The 13,118-nt window shown below is 41.2% G+C and overlaps 1 protein-coding gene across 5 annotated transcripts in view; it reads right to left on the bottom strand.

The window, feature by feature from the left end:
* CYSTM1 (cysteine rich transmembrane module containing 1) overlaps positions 1–13,118 on the bottom strand; it is a 169,996-nt gene that overhangs the window by 99,563 nt on the left and 57,315 nt on the right. Inside the window, exon 1 of one of the 5 annotated variants that reach the window (XM_078150474.1) lies at positions 6,818–7,025. The exons of 1 other annotated variant lie outside the window; for it this stretch is intronic. The gene's annotated coding sequence lies outside the window, so the exon portion shown is untranslated. Of the gene's footprint in view, positions 1–6,417; positions 6,513–6,731; positions 7,026–13,118 lie in introns of those variants that run through there. 3 more of the 5 variants (XM_078150472.1, XM_078150471.1, XM_078150473.1) reach the window with 3 other exon arrangements.

Here is a 13,118-nt window from a genome sequence, read left to right as displayed (position 1 = left end):
TTTCCTTTCTTTAAAGTCTTCACAGAGAAACTATATCTGTTATGTACATACTTAAAAAAGCTCCCTCCTACCCACATGTACAAAAATATTCATAGCAGCTCTTTTTGTGGTGACCAAGAATTGGAAATTGAGGGGATGCCCATCAATTGGGGAATGGCTGAACAAGTTGTGGTATATGAATGTAATGGAATACTATTGTTCCATAAGAAATGAAGAGCTGGCAGACTTCAGAAAAACCTAGAAAGGTTTACATGAACTTATGCTGAATTAAATGAGCAGAACCAGAAGTACATTGCACACAGTAACCGCAACGGTTCGATGACCAACTTTGATAGACTTCGCTCTTCCCAGCAGTACAATGATCTAAGACAACTCCAAAAGACCCATGATGGAAAATGCTGTCCACATTCAGAGAAAGCACCGTGGAGTCTGAATGAAGATTGAAGCATACTACTTTCTCTCTTTTGTTTTGCTTTTTCTTTCCTGTGGTTTTTCCTTTTTTTCCCCCTAATTCTTTTTTCATAACATGACTAATGTGGAAACATGTTTAAAATGACTGTACATGTATAACTTATATCAGATTGCATACCATCTTGGGTAGGGGATGAAGGGGGAAAAATTGAAAAATTTAAAACTCAAAATCTTATAAAAGTGAATGTTGAAAACTAAAAATAAATAAAGGGGAAAAAAAAGAGAAACCTCCTTCCTCTACCAGAGAAGCAGGTGGGTAAAGTGCTTTTCATTGGGTGTCTCTATTTAGCTACTCCAGTGCTTTTTACAGGAACTTTTAAAAGAGATACATTTCTTACGGAATTCAGAATTATAAAGGAATCTAATTCCCAATAATATTCCATGCAATCCCCAGGGGTGGGAAACCTGTAGGCTCAGAGTCACAAGTGGCCTTCTAGGTCCTAGGCTGTGGCCTTTTGACGGAGTCCAAGTTTTACAAAACAAATCCTTTTATTAAGGAGATTTGTTCCATGAAGCTTGGATTCAGTCAAAGGGCTTCACTTCAGGACCTTAGAGAGCCACAGGTGTCTGAGGGTTCCACACACCTGCATCTTACCTCATTTCCCAGTGTCCCCAGTACATAAATACCCAGAAAGGAGTTTACATTTAGGGTTTGGGCTCAGTCCTAATTATCTCCTTGCTTTCTAATTGTTGCCCATTTTATATGTGTAATAATTAGCATCCCTGATCTGGTACTCAGAGTCAAAACCCAGCAGAACTCTAATTGTTGCTCTAATGAATGTTTGCTAGGTAGATTAAAGAACTCACTTATTCTCTTTGTGACTCAATTTCCTCATCTGTGAACTGAGACAACCATACTTGGTTATATATCAAAAAATATAATGTCTTACTTACAACGTCTGGATAGCTCCAGATATTTATTTGTCCAAAGTCACATCATCAAATAAGGTAAATGACTGCCTGACTACTAATGTTAAAAATTTTAAGAAAAGACTATTTTATTCATCATGTTACTTAGCATTAGCATTACTCTATTTTAGAGTCTCCCCCTCTAATGGATTTAGTAACTCCTTTTGGAATGGAACAAGGATACTTGCTTGGTTACCACCTAAAATATTTGTTTCAACCAGATAGTCCACAGTCTAAAGTAGAAGTGTACGTGGTAAACACTGATAAGTATATAAAGCCAAGGGCAGTCTAATTAATGCTTTTGCCTGACAAAAAGACTGAGGGATAAAATAATAAACATATCCAGAAGAAGCTGGACTTGCTTACATCTGCACCAACTTATACGTTTAATACAAAGATAAAGACTGGAAATGAAGAACTGAAATATTTTCAAGGTCTTAGTTTAGGGTAATCAAGAGCAATACCAGCCTTGCATTTAGATAATGCAGTTTCACAATTTTTTTTTAAATCTAAACATCTACCTCCATCTTACACTGAAAATATTTTGTTTTGGTAATGTGTCTTATAAGTGTTTCAGTAATTCCTGCCGGCACTTCTGAAAAGTAGTAGTTTAGTGAACATAATTCTGGTATTTATAGATGGGAGGAAATCTTGTGCAACCAGTGACATGTTCAGTGTGTTGAAGACGAGAAACATAACTCAAGCTGTTTCTTTCTTCCATTGCTCTTTTGCCATTTCTATCCTCTTCCACACTAAGCCCCATGCTGACTGACAGATCAGTTCAGCTTCTCTAAGGAAGCAGATTTCTTTCCTGTCTTTTTAGACCTTGTGTAACACACTTCCTGCTCAGAAAGCTTTCGGCCACAGACTTGCACAAATATTTTCCCTACTCAACCAAGTGTTCAGCTTTTGGCCAATAGGAAAGTTAGGAGGGAAGGAAGGGAAGGGTGACAGTTATTAGCCAGTAGAAAATTTCCAAAAAATGTTGACCTACTTTACTGCCCCTGCCCCAAAGGCAATTCTTATTTTTCCACAAGACTTAAAAAAAAAAAAGCTACCTTTTGAAAACGTTTGGCTAGTGGACAGGCTATTTGGATGTTATCAAATAAACCATTCGTTTTGGAAACTATGAAGAACACGTGCCAATTTAATGTGACTGGGGTGTCTAATTTCCAATTCATTCTCAAGTCCTCTCCTTTGGAGCTCCTTCAAAAACTCCAAGTGTTAGCTGGACAGACCAGGGGGAACACTCATTGACAAGGACTTCTCTAACCTTCTTCTCCGGTGAATTTTTAAAGTATGTAACACAGTTACAGTCACCTCTGGTGGCCTTTTTTGTAAAAGATACTTTATTTTATGAGATTTATATTTCTTCTCTGAAGTCCATACTGTCAAACATTAAACAGCTCTTTGGGGATCATAGCTTTTTATGGATTCTCCCATGTGTTACATGCTTGTCACTGACACGTAATGATAGAGGATGTTAGTGCAAAAAGAGACCTTAAAGGCTGTCCAGTCCATTTTAGTCTTCCTCCTTTGAGGAGAGGAAACTGAGAATCATTTAATGGTTCTTAACCTGGGTCTTTGAACTTGTTTTTCAAAAAAATACTCTAAAAGTATTTCAAAATAATTTGTTTCTTTTGTAATCCCATTTTTAATGCATTTAAAAAACATTATTCTGAGAAGGGGTTCATTTGACAGACTGCCAAAGGGATCAATACCACAAGAAAGGTTGAAAATCCCTGCATTAAAATACAACCTTGTTACCAAATTTACTAAGTGTGCTAGGCACTGTGCTTAAGCACTGGCAATACAAAGCAAAGCAGGGTAAAGAGCATCTGCCCTCAGAATAACTGTAAGGTATTAAATTACCTTTCCCAAGGTCACTGGACTTCTAGTTCTCTTTTAAAGTGTTTAGCTTTGGTCACAAGAAACAAAGCAAACTAATGGTAATAGTTGGAAAAATACAGTTTCCTGTCAAGAAAAAAATAAGTTACAAGGTTTTAATATATGCCAGGCAAGCTATCTCCTGACATAGAATTTTAGGAAAGGAACCTTGGCAAACAGCAGCCTATATTACAAAGCACCTGTTTCACAACCCTGTGATACAAGTAGTTCAAGTATTGTTAAGCCCACTTCTCAGCCTCCTTTGCTGGATCTTCATCTAAGTCAAGCCTGCTAACTATGGATGGGTGTGTCACAGGGTTCTGTCCTCTGCCCTCTCCTCTTCTCCCTCTATTAACATTAAGCTTGGTGATCTCAGCAGCACCCAAAGATTCAACTGTCATCTTTATGCTGATGATTCTCAGTTCTCAAATCAAGAATGACTATTTCCCTAAGCCTTCTGCTGACCTCCAGTGTACTATCTCCAACTGCCTATTGGTCATCTTCAATTACATGTCCTGTAGACATCTTAAACTCATGTTCAAAACTGAACTCATAATCCCTTAAACTCTCCCTTCTTCCTAACTTCCCTATTACTGTCAAGTGATTGTTCCAGTCATCTAGGCTTAAAACCTAGGTTTCATCCTCATATCCTCACTCTCTCACTCCTTCCCCCCATATCTGATCAGTTGCCAAGCGCTGTTGATTTTACCTTCACATCTCTTCCACATGATCACTTCCTTCCTCCTACACCGCCATCATCGGGGTGCAGGTCCTTACCACCTCAAAGCTGGATTACTTCAATAGCCACTGGTCTCCCAATCCAGTCTACCCTCCACTCAGCTGTCAGTGATCTTCAGATCCAGACCTGACCACATTATACACATTCCCCTCCCCTCATACTCAACAAACATTAATGGTTCCCTATGCCCTCCAGGATCAAATATTATATCCTGTTTGGCATTCAAAGCCCTTCATAATCTGCCCCACCCCCACTTCCCTATTTTTTCAGTCTTCTTACAACTCCCCCTCCCCCCACATACTTTTTGATCCAGTGACATTGACCTCTTTACTGTTCCTTGAACACTAGATCCATCTCCTGACTCTACATTTTAACTGGCTGTCCCCCATGCCCGAAATGCTTTCCTTCCTCATAGCTGCCTTCTGGCTTCCTTCAAAAGTCTCATCTAAAATCCCACCTTTTAGAGGAAGCCTTTCCTATCCCCTTCCAATTTGTCCTGTATATAACTTATTTGCACATAGTTGTCTGAATGCTATCAAGACTGTGTGAACTTCTTGAGAGCAGAAACTTTCTTTACCTTTGTTTCCCCAGTGATTATAACAGTGCCTGGGCACATAACAGGCACTTAGTAAATGTTTACTGACTGGAAAATGAGAAAACAAATTCAGAAAGGTTAAATGATCTTGTTCGGAGTCAGAAAGCCAGTGAGTATCAAAATGATTTCCTGGTTCCCAAGTCTCAGTTCTTTTTACCCTACCACAATGCCTCTAAAGATCACTTAGTCCAAACTTACTATTTTATAGGGGTGCTTTCTCAGTATCTCAGGTTAGAAAAACATATTGGGCTCTACTTATATTGCACAAATAATGCTCTTTAAGTAGCTCTTACACAGTAAGAAGGGGGATGGGGGAGGATAGGTGGGAGGGTGGTACACAAATGCTCCCTGCTGGATCTGATCAGTTTGCACTGAATAAAGAATATGGAAATCCTTTCTGATATGTACACCTGAAGACACCTCCACCTTCCACCCCAGCAATTTTGTGTCTGTTGGACCCAGATTCTTTTCCAATAAATACCTCTGAGAACAGTTGGTAAAACATTATTGAATCCTTTCTCTAAAGGTGCTAAGAACAAGTTATTAAAGTCAAGCTAATTAAAATCAGAACAGTGGGGGGGCACAGATCTCCTAAGCTTTATGAGACATTATTTGCTAAATCTTATAAAAGAAATTATTCAAAAACAGAGGTTAAATGCTCCATTACTAATAAAGAATGGATTTTAGATTTTTTTAAAGGCCATGCCATAATATACTTCCTCAAATAACTTGTTTTTAACTTATTTGTGAGCAAGTTGAGCCCTATCTCCCCTTTCCCCATCCACACCTCTAGAATAAGCTCCCTGAGATCACTATTTTTCATTTTTGTGTTGCATCATCACTCTGAAATAATGCTTTGAATACTGCACAACAAATATTTTAAATACTAAGTTGAACCCTGGCTCTACAGCCCTATTATGAATATTTAAAAGGCAGTCATCATGGAATCACATCTAGATACTTCTGGGAGATATACAGGGCATAGATATCCACTTCCATCCCGTTAATATCCCTAGAGATAGGGTGTGGCAAGCCCTAGTTGAGGATCTTCTATTTTTCAGTCATTTAAAAGATAAAAATGCAGAACTACTCCACCTATTACACTAAAGAGTTATCAAATCAAAGAAATTCCCCAAAAACTCAAAGAAAGGTAGAGATATAATAAGTTAAAAAGCATTACTTTAAACATCAACTACTGAGGAATTAATGCAAAAAAAATTATCATTCCGTCGACAAGAACTTTGCAAAAGGGCTCCTTTCCCCTCGAACCTTTTCAAGCAACAAGCCGAACTCCTCACGCCACCCCCAATATAACAGGTTCAGTTCCTAAGCATTTAAACTTGGCTTCTCTCTAATCCCTCAGTTTTCCCATTATTGGGTATACTCTCTGACCCCTTTCAGAGCGCAGGCTGAGCCGCTGAAGCCGCAGAGGAAGTGCACACTGGGGTCAGTGGTTAAGAGCGACTGTCAGCCCTCCAAGCAGAAGCGAAAAGGAGCTGGGGCGCCTGGGGTTACTGGGAAACTGATAGGATGTTTATTTCATACTCAGTACCCTTGCCCTTCAGGGAAAAAAAAAAAAAACCAAACCCAACAACAACCCATCCCTAGAGCTCTTTCCTCGTCAAACACACAACTATACCGTAAGAAGCCCCATTTCCATTTGCCTAACCCCAAAGCTACCCCGAAATCTGCTGGGCGGGACTCGGTACTCCTCATTCTGCAAAGCTCAGTTCCTTATCAGCTTCTGGCCCGAGTTTTTCCTAGGACTAGCCCCCCCCAACTCCTCCTTCTCCTGGTCCCATCACGACGGACCCACCTTTGCCGGCCACTCCGGCCCCAAGCCCGACCCAAACGAGCGCTCTTCCCCCTGCTCCCTCAGCCCTGGGTCCGGGACACCTCCGCCCGGCTGCACCCCTTTATCCCCCCCGCCGCGCCGGCGCCCTCCCCGCTCCGGCCGTATCCTCAGGCTCCGCCCCCCGGTCCCTCCGCCCAGGCTTCCCGGACTAACGACCCCGACCCCGTCTTCCAGCCTCCCGAGGGCCAGACCCCTTCCCCCGGGCCCCCAAAGACGGGGGCTCCCGTCCCGTCTTCGGGGAGAGAGAAGGGCGGGCGATGGCCGAGGATATTCACCTCCGGCGGAGCCGCGGCCACTCGGTGCCCCCCTCACCCGGACTCTGGACGTGAGACTGAAGAATGAACGCGAGCTCCCGCCGCACCTGCCGCCTCGAACGCCGAAGCCACCGGGCGCTGACGTCAGCCCGGCCCTCTCCAGGGGGAGGGGGAAAGAAACCGGGGTCGAAGTCACGGGATCACCCTAGTTACGAGATGGGGCGGGGCCAAGGAGTGGACGTCACAGGGCGCCCCCCCCCCTCCCCAGCTCGGTTTACCCGAACCCGCCCGAGGCTCTGGGATCCCGGGAGCGGGAAAAGAGGAGGAGGGGCGGAGCCGGGGCAGGCACTGGGCTCTGCTGGTTCCTGGCGCTGACGTGCGTGTGCGGGCGCCCGGCGAGAGCTGGGCAATTGACATTTCTCTAAGGGGTGTGGCGGAGGCCGACCCTTTCCCCAGTGATCTTGACCTTACCTGGGCTACTTACCCTCTCTCTGGTTTCTGCTGTATCTTTCCAACAAGGAATTGAATGGTTCAAAATTAAAATTACCTTCGTTAACAATGGCAGCAAGTAATATGTAAATGTTTTGCATAACTTCACGTGTATACTCGATATCAAATTGCTTGCCTTCTCAAGGAGAGAGGGAGGAAAGGGAAGGAGAGAGAAAATTTGGGATTCAAAAATTTTTTAAATGTTAAAATTTTTACATGTAATTGGAAAATGTTTAATGAAATAAATATATCTGCTATCTGGTGCTATGCACCTAGCCCAGAGACTGGTGTAAAAATAACATTAACAACCGTAATAATAGTTTCCATTGAGCTGAGGCTTTTAAAGTGCTTTGAATACATTATCTAATTCTGAAACTGGGAAATCTAGAATCCTGACAGTAAGGACTCTTGGCTCGGCAGGGAGTGGGGAGCAGGTTTGTAGTTTTAACGCACAGCTGTAAAAGAGACTGGTTTTGACCAGTACTAGCTTGTTTTAAAGTAGCTTGTCTTAGCAAATCGCAAAACATTTTTATGAACCCCATTTAACAAATGTGAAGCATTCGCCCACGGGTCTGAAAAGAGCTGACTTCCCTGACCGCTGGACTGTGGCTGGGGAAATTTGGGTGTGGACACAGACTCCTCCCATTTTGGCATAAAGGAAAACGTATGCAGACCCCTAACTTTCTTCCCACCACAGAATGGAGCAGGTTTACGTTAATTGACTCTTCTTTCTCCACATTTGTTTTGCTGTAGGAAATCAATTTACTCTCAGGATCTGTCTTCTGCAGTCCATACAGGTGTACATACATCCCTTTGCTACTAATGAATGGTGCCTGGACTTTGCTATTCCCAGCCCTCTGAAATTGACCATCAACTTCAAATAGAAACTTCAGCCACTTGGGGCGGGGTTGAGTCACTACTCAGCGAGTCTTTACTTCATCCTTCCCTTTATCAGATTCAGTCTCTCCAGAAGTTTCACTCCCCTGCATCTAAAGCGCTTCATAACCTGGCCGTGCACACCTCGTTCCGGACTTTTTCGGAACTTCCAGACCTAGTTCCCACTATCGCTGACTCATCCACGAACTTCCTTTAGATCCTAGCTAAGAACTCCCCGTCCTGGAACAGCTTATCGCCATTAGGCCTACTGACTAGGTAATATCTCTCCTCAAAACCCGCCCTCCTTTCCCCTATTTTGTGAAGGGTCCCAGGTGGTCTGCGTTTGTCTAGACAGTCCCTCCCTGCCCCCGTCTTTCTCTGGACTTCAAAACCAAGCCACCAATTACCTTCATTCTCCCACACCCCTATTAGAATGTAAACTTCTTGAGGGCAGGGACTGTATTTTTACATCCCCAGCTCTTAGTAAGCAGGAAATAATAAAATTAAAAAATAAATCCTTCTTTCTTTAGTTCGTTCGCTTGTTCCTTCCTTCCTTGCTTGCTTCCCCTATCATGTCTTTCTAGGCTTCTACCTCCTATCTCCATATCTTTGTACTGGCTATCCCCTCGGCTTGGAATGCTTCCCTTTCTTACCACAGGCTCTTAGAAACTCTGACTTTCTTCAGTACTCCCATTGAATACTTCCTTTTGTAGCAGGCTTTTTCCAGTAGCCCAAACTACCAGTGCCTTCCCCTATAGGATTAACTTCGAGTTCCATCTATTTTTTAATATATCTTACATGTACCTGTTTATATACAAGTTGTCTCTCCACATTAGAATGTAAGCTCTCTGAGGTTTTTTGCTTTTTCCTCACACCTCCTAGCACTTAGTACAGGGTCTGGCACATAGCAGGTACTTTAATAAATGCGTGGGGATTGATGGATTGTGTCAGTGTCCTTTGGGGATTTGAGAACCAATGCCCTTCCCTCCAAATGGAAATAATTATTTTTGTCATTGGAAAGTTGTCTGTGGACATAGGATTCCTCCTGGCAACTTTGGTTAGGAGCAAGAGGAACAGTTTCTTGTCAGAGGCTTAAGGAGATGCAGAGGTTATCTCCCTACTAGGTAATGAGAATTATTGGCTCCATGGAAGTTGGAAATGAGCCTCTAAAATAAAAAAGAGAGAAAAGCATTGATGTCGATTGTCAGTTACAAATTAGCAAACACTGACCCCTTTTTTTCTTTGCCCTTTCCTCTTTCCCAGCACGAAAATACTGTCGTTTGGTTGCTTTTTTTTTTTTAAATTTTGTGTGTGCACCTGTCAAAGAGGTGAACTTGGATTGTCAAATGCCATGCCAGGATCACCAGATTGGTTTCTGGATAATGCCTGTCAGCTATTACCACTCTCCAAAACAATCTATTAAATTGTAGAGAGGCTGCAATCTGGATATGGAGGGAGTATCTTTACCTACCTACCTACCTATGGGTTCTTTCGAGATATTGAAATATTACCTCTTTGGTACAGCTGAGAAGAGAAGTGATAAGGGTAATCCAGTGTAAATATAGGAGTCAATTATTTCCCTCACCAGTGAGTAAATTGCTTTCTCTCAAAGAAATGAGTACATAGGTTAACTTGGGAGGGGCAAAAATTCTGGCCAAGACTAGTGTGGTACTAGTTCATGGTGCTATTGCTATAGTGAGAAAGGAGGTCTGGTTATAGTATCCAGGAGCTTAAGGGACTCACCATACCATCTGTTTCGCTATTTTTGCCTCCAGGAAGGGCTGCACCTCACTTACCTAATTCATTTTCAGGGTTTCAGCCATAAATAACCAGAACAAGGGTCCAGGATCTCTCGGCAAGGTTTATGTAGAATGAGTCAATCTCACCATGTTTATTTATGACATTCCTAAGGAATGATGAAAAACACCTTGTATAAGGGGCAAGGCATTATTTTTTTTAAAAAATCACTATTCAGTGAAAAGATTGAGAAAAAAAAACCAAACTTCACTGATATCTTAAAAACCCTTGTCAAGGCAGGTGCACCAAATATTAAGCAAATAGAATATCAAAGAAAATGGGCCGTTTTGCTTTAGACTTTTAAGACACTGTATTTATGATAATTAGAGGATAGAGACTAGGCCTATGATTTATTTGGCACAAGAAACTCCTAAATGAGGAAACTCCCTGTACCACAAAGTAGGCCGGCATCTTCTCTGCATTTTATAATCTTAGAGCAGAGCCTAGATCACTGAGAAGCTAAATGATTTACCCAGGGTACAGCAGAAGTGGGAGGGAGGCTTTTTATTCAAGATGCCCTTTATGAATAATAGTAGCTTACATTTATAGGTCACACCAAGGTTTACAAGGGCATTCTTATGGCAACTCAACTGAATACAAATGCATTGGTTTTGCATAAGGTTTCCATAATCTCTTCAGTTATAGTTCTGAGAAGAGGGTTTTGATGAACATGTAATGGCCATAAAGATTTTAAGTTCCTTGAACTCTCTATCAAGGTACTGTGTATAAATGTATCTATTTTTAATGTAAAACCTTTTGAGACACTGATTGCTGAAGTAACCCAATTCCCACCAATCTGCTGAAGTTACTTAGGAAGAGCACAGTAGTCCAAGACATCTCAGCTCCTAAGAACCTTATTCCTTTGTGGTTCTTATTCCTTATTTGAAAGGATTAAGAAAGAAAATATGCACATGAGCTAGAAATGGGGAGCTAGTCTTTTAAGTTAATTTGCCCTTGTCTTTAAAGATTTTCAAGTACCATATTGGTCTAATCAGCTGCAGTCTTCCTCTCCAAATCTGGGTTATACTTGAGTGTAGCCTAGTCTTGTGTTTTTAGTAGAAGAATGACAGCAAAAGTGATGGCAATGAATGGAGCAATAGTGATAAAAATGAATAAAATATTTATTTAGATTGCGAAATTTAAGGAATTTAAAAGCATTTCTTATTTGCTACAAAAATAAATAAATGTACAATTATTTGTTAGAGGTAATATATTTTCATATGGTAATTCTGTGAGAGACTGATAGTTATAGTATAAGTGCTAGTTTTAGATGCAGAAAAAATTACATTCAAATCCTGCCTCAGACACATACTGGCTATGTGACCCTGGGCAAGTCGCCTTTACCCCTTAATGCCCCAGTTAAAACTATAAATTGCCAAATGGAAGGAATCTCAACAAAGGAGAATTTCCTCCTTCAATAAAATCACAGGGCCTGACCATGCCCATAAAAAATCCAGATAAGTTAGTGTTATTATTTTTTTAATGTAAATCTAAGTATGTTTTTTCTTATTAAAGAGATCGTTTACTCACCATCTGTGTGACCCTAGGCAAGTCACATAACCCTGATTTCCTCAAAAAAAAAAAGAGATCAAGTTTTAGAGACACAACTTATATTCAGACCAATATGCTAATTACTTGATATGCTGTACCAATAGTAGTGAAACTTTAAGATCCTGTACCATTTATTTCTTCAACATTTAACCATAAATCTATCCAAAAGGCTGTCGTGATTGTAGTTATAAAAAAATAATGGCTATGATTGATATAGCGTTTTAAGGTTTGCAAAGCCCTTTACAAATATTATCTCATTTGATCCTCACAACAATCCTAGGAGGTAGGTGCTATTATTGTCCCCATTTTACAGATGAAGAGATTGAAACAATAGAGGCTAAGTGATATGCCCAGTCATATAGCTTGTATCTGAAGCTGGATTTGAACTCTGGTCTTCCTGACTCCAAGTCCATCACCCCATCCAGTATACCACCTCACTGAATCTAGATAAACATGGGTGATAAATTGCAAACCCAGTAATAGATACAACTTCAATGCGTTTTGCATCTTAGAGGAATGTCAAGTTGGCGATAGGCTATTTATAGAAAGATGGGACATTTTTGCTTCCCCAAAAGAGTAAGCAAATTCATTTTATCCTTGACTCCATGTTACATCTGTTACATCTCATCTGACAGACTGTCATGCCCTACCCACCAGTTATCCACTTTCTTTTAATCTTCAATCTCTTTCTATCTGGTGGTTACTGCTTTGATGCTTACAAACATGCCCAGATCTTTCCTAACCTTAAAAAACTCTCACTTGACTTGGCTATCCCTTCAAGTTATCCTTTTATATCTCTCTTCCCTTTCACAGCCAAACTCCTAGAAAAAGCTATCTAAACTCTGCCTCCATGTCCTTTTCTCTCATTGTAAGCTGGCTTTCAACTTCATCACTCAGCTGAAATAGTTGACCCTCTCCAAAGTTTGTTGTTATTTAGTTCTATCCAACTCTTCGTGACCCCACTTGGGATTGACTTGGCAAAGATACCAGAGTGGTTTGCCATTTCCTTCTCCGGTTCATTTTACAGATGAGGAAACTGAGGCAAACAAGGTTAAAGGATTTACCCAGGGTCAAATAGCTAGTAAGTGTCTGAAGCCAGATTTGAACTCAGGAAGATGAGTCTTCCTGACTGAAAGACATGTGCTCTGTATACTATGGCGCCACCTAGCTGTCCCTCTCCTAAGTTTCCTTTTTTTGTTTAGTACTATCAGCCCTGTCCTACTCTTAACAACCAGCTCTGCAGGGGGAAAAAAAGTGTGTGCACACACTTTAAGTTTAACCTGCATTATTAACACTTTCTTGTGTTGTTGTTCAGTTGTATACAATTCTTTGTGACCCCATTTGGGGTTTTCTTGGCAGAGACACTACAGTGGTTTGCCATTTCCTTCTCCAGTTCATTTTACATATAAGGAAAGGGAGCCAAACAGGGTTAAGTGACTTGCTCGGGGTCACACAACTAGTAAGTGTCTGAGGCTGGATTTGAATCTGGGTCTTCCTGACTCCAAGCCACCTGGCTATCCTCTTCAAAGTTAACAATGACAAAATTGTCATAGCCAATGATTTCTTCTGTCTTTATTCTTGATCTCTCTGCAACTTCTGACACTGTTGACCATTCTCTTTTTTTGTTGTTATTCCCTCTTCTTCAGGTTTTCATGACACTGTTTCCTCCTGATTCTCCTGCTTCCTTTCTGGGGG

The sequence above is a fragment of the Phascolarctos cinereus genome, unplaced genomic scaffold (genome assembly GCF_003287225.1).
Source record: "Phascolarctos cinereus isolate Bilbo 61053 unplaced genomic scaffold, phaCin_HiC Scaffold_2;HRSCAF=192, whole genome shotgun sequence".
In the NCBI taxonomy this organism is placed as follows: Eukaryota; Metazoa; Chordata; class Mammalia; order Diprotodontia; family Phascolarctidae; genus Phascolarctos; species Phascolarctos cinereus.
Note: the sequence above shows the minus strand (reverse complement) of the source record. Positions and strands in the feature narration are given on the sequence as shown.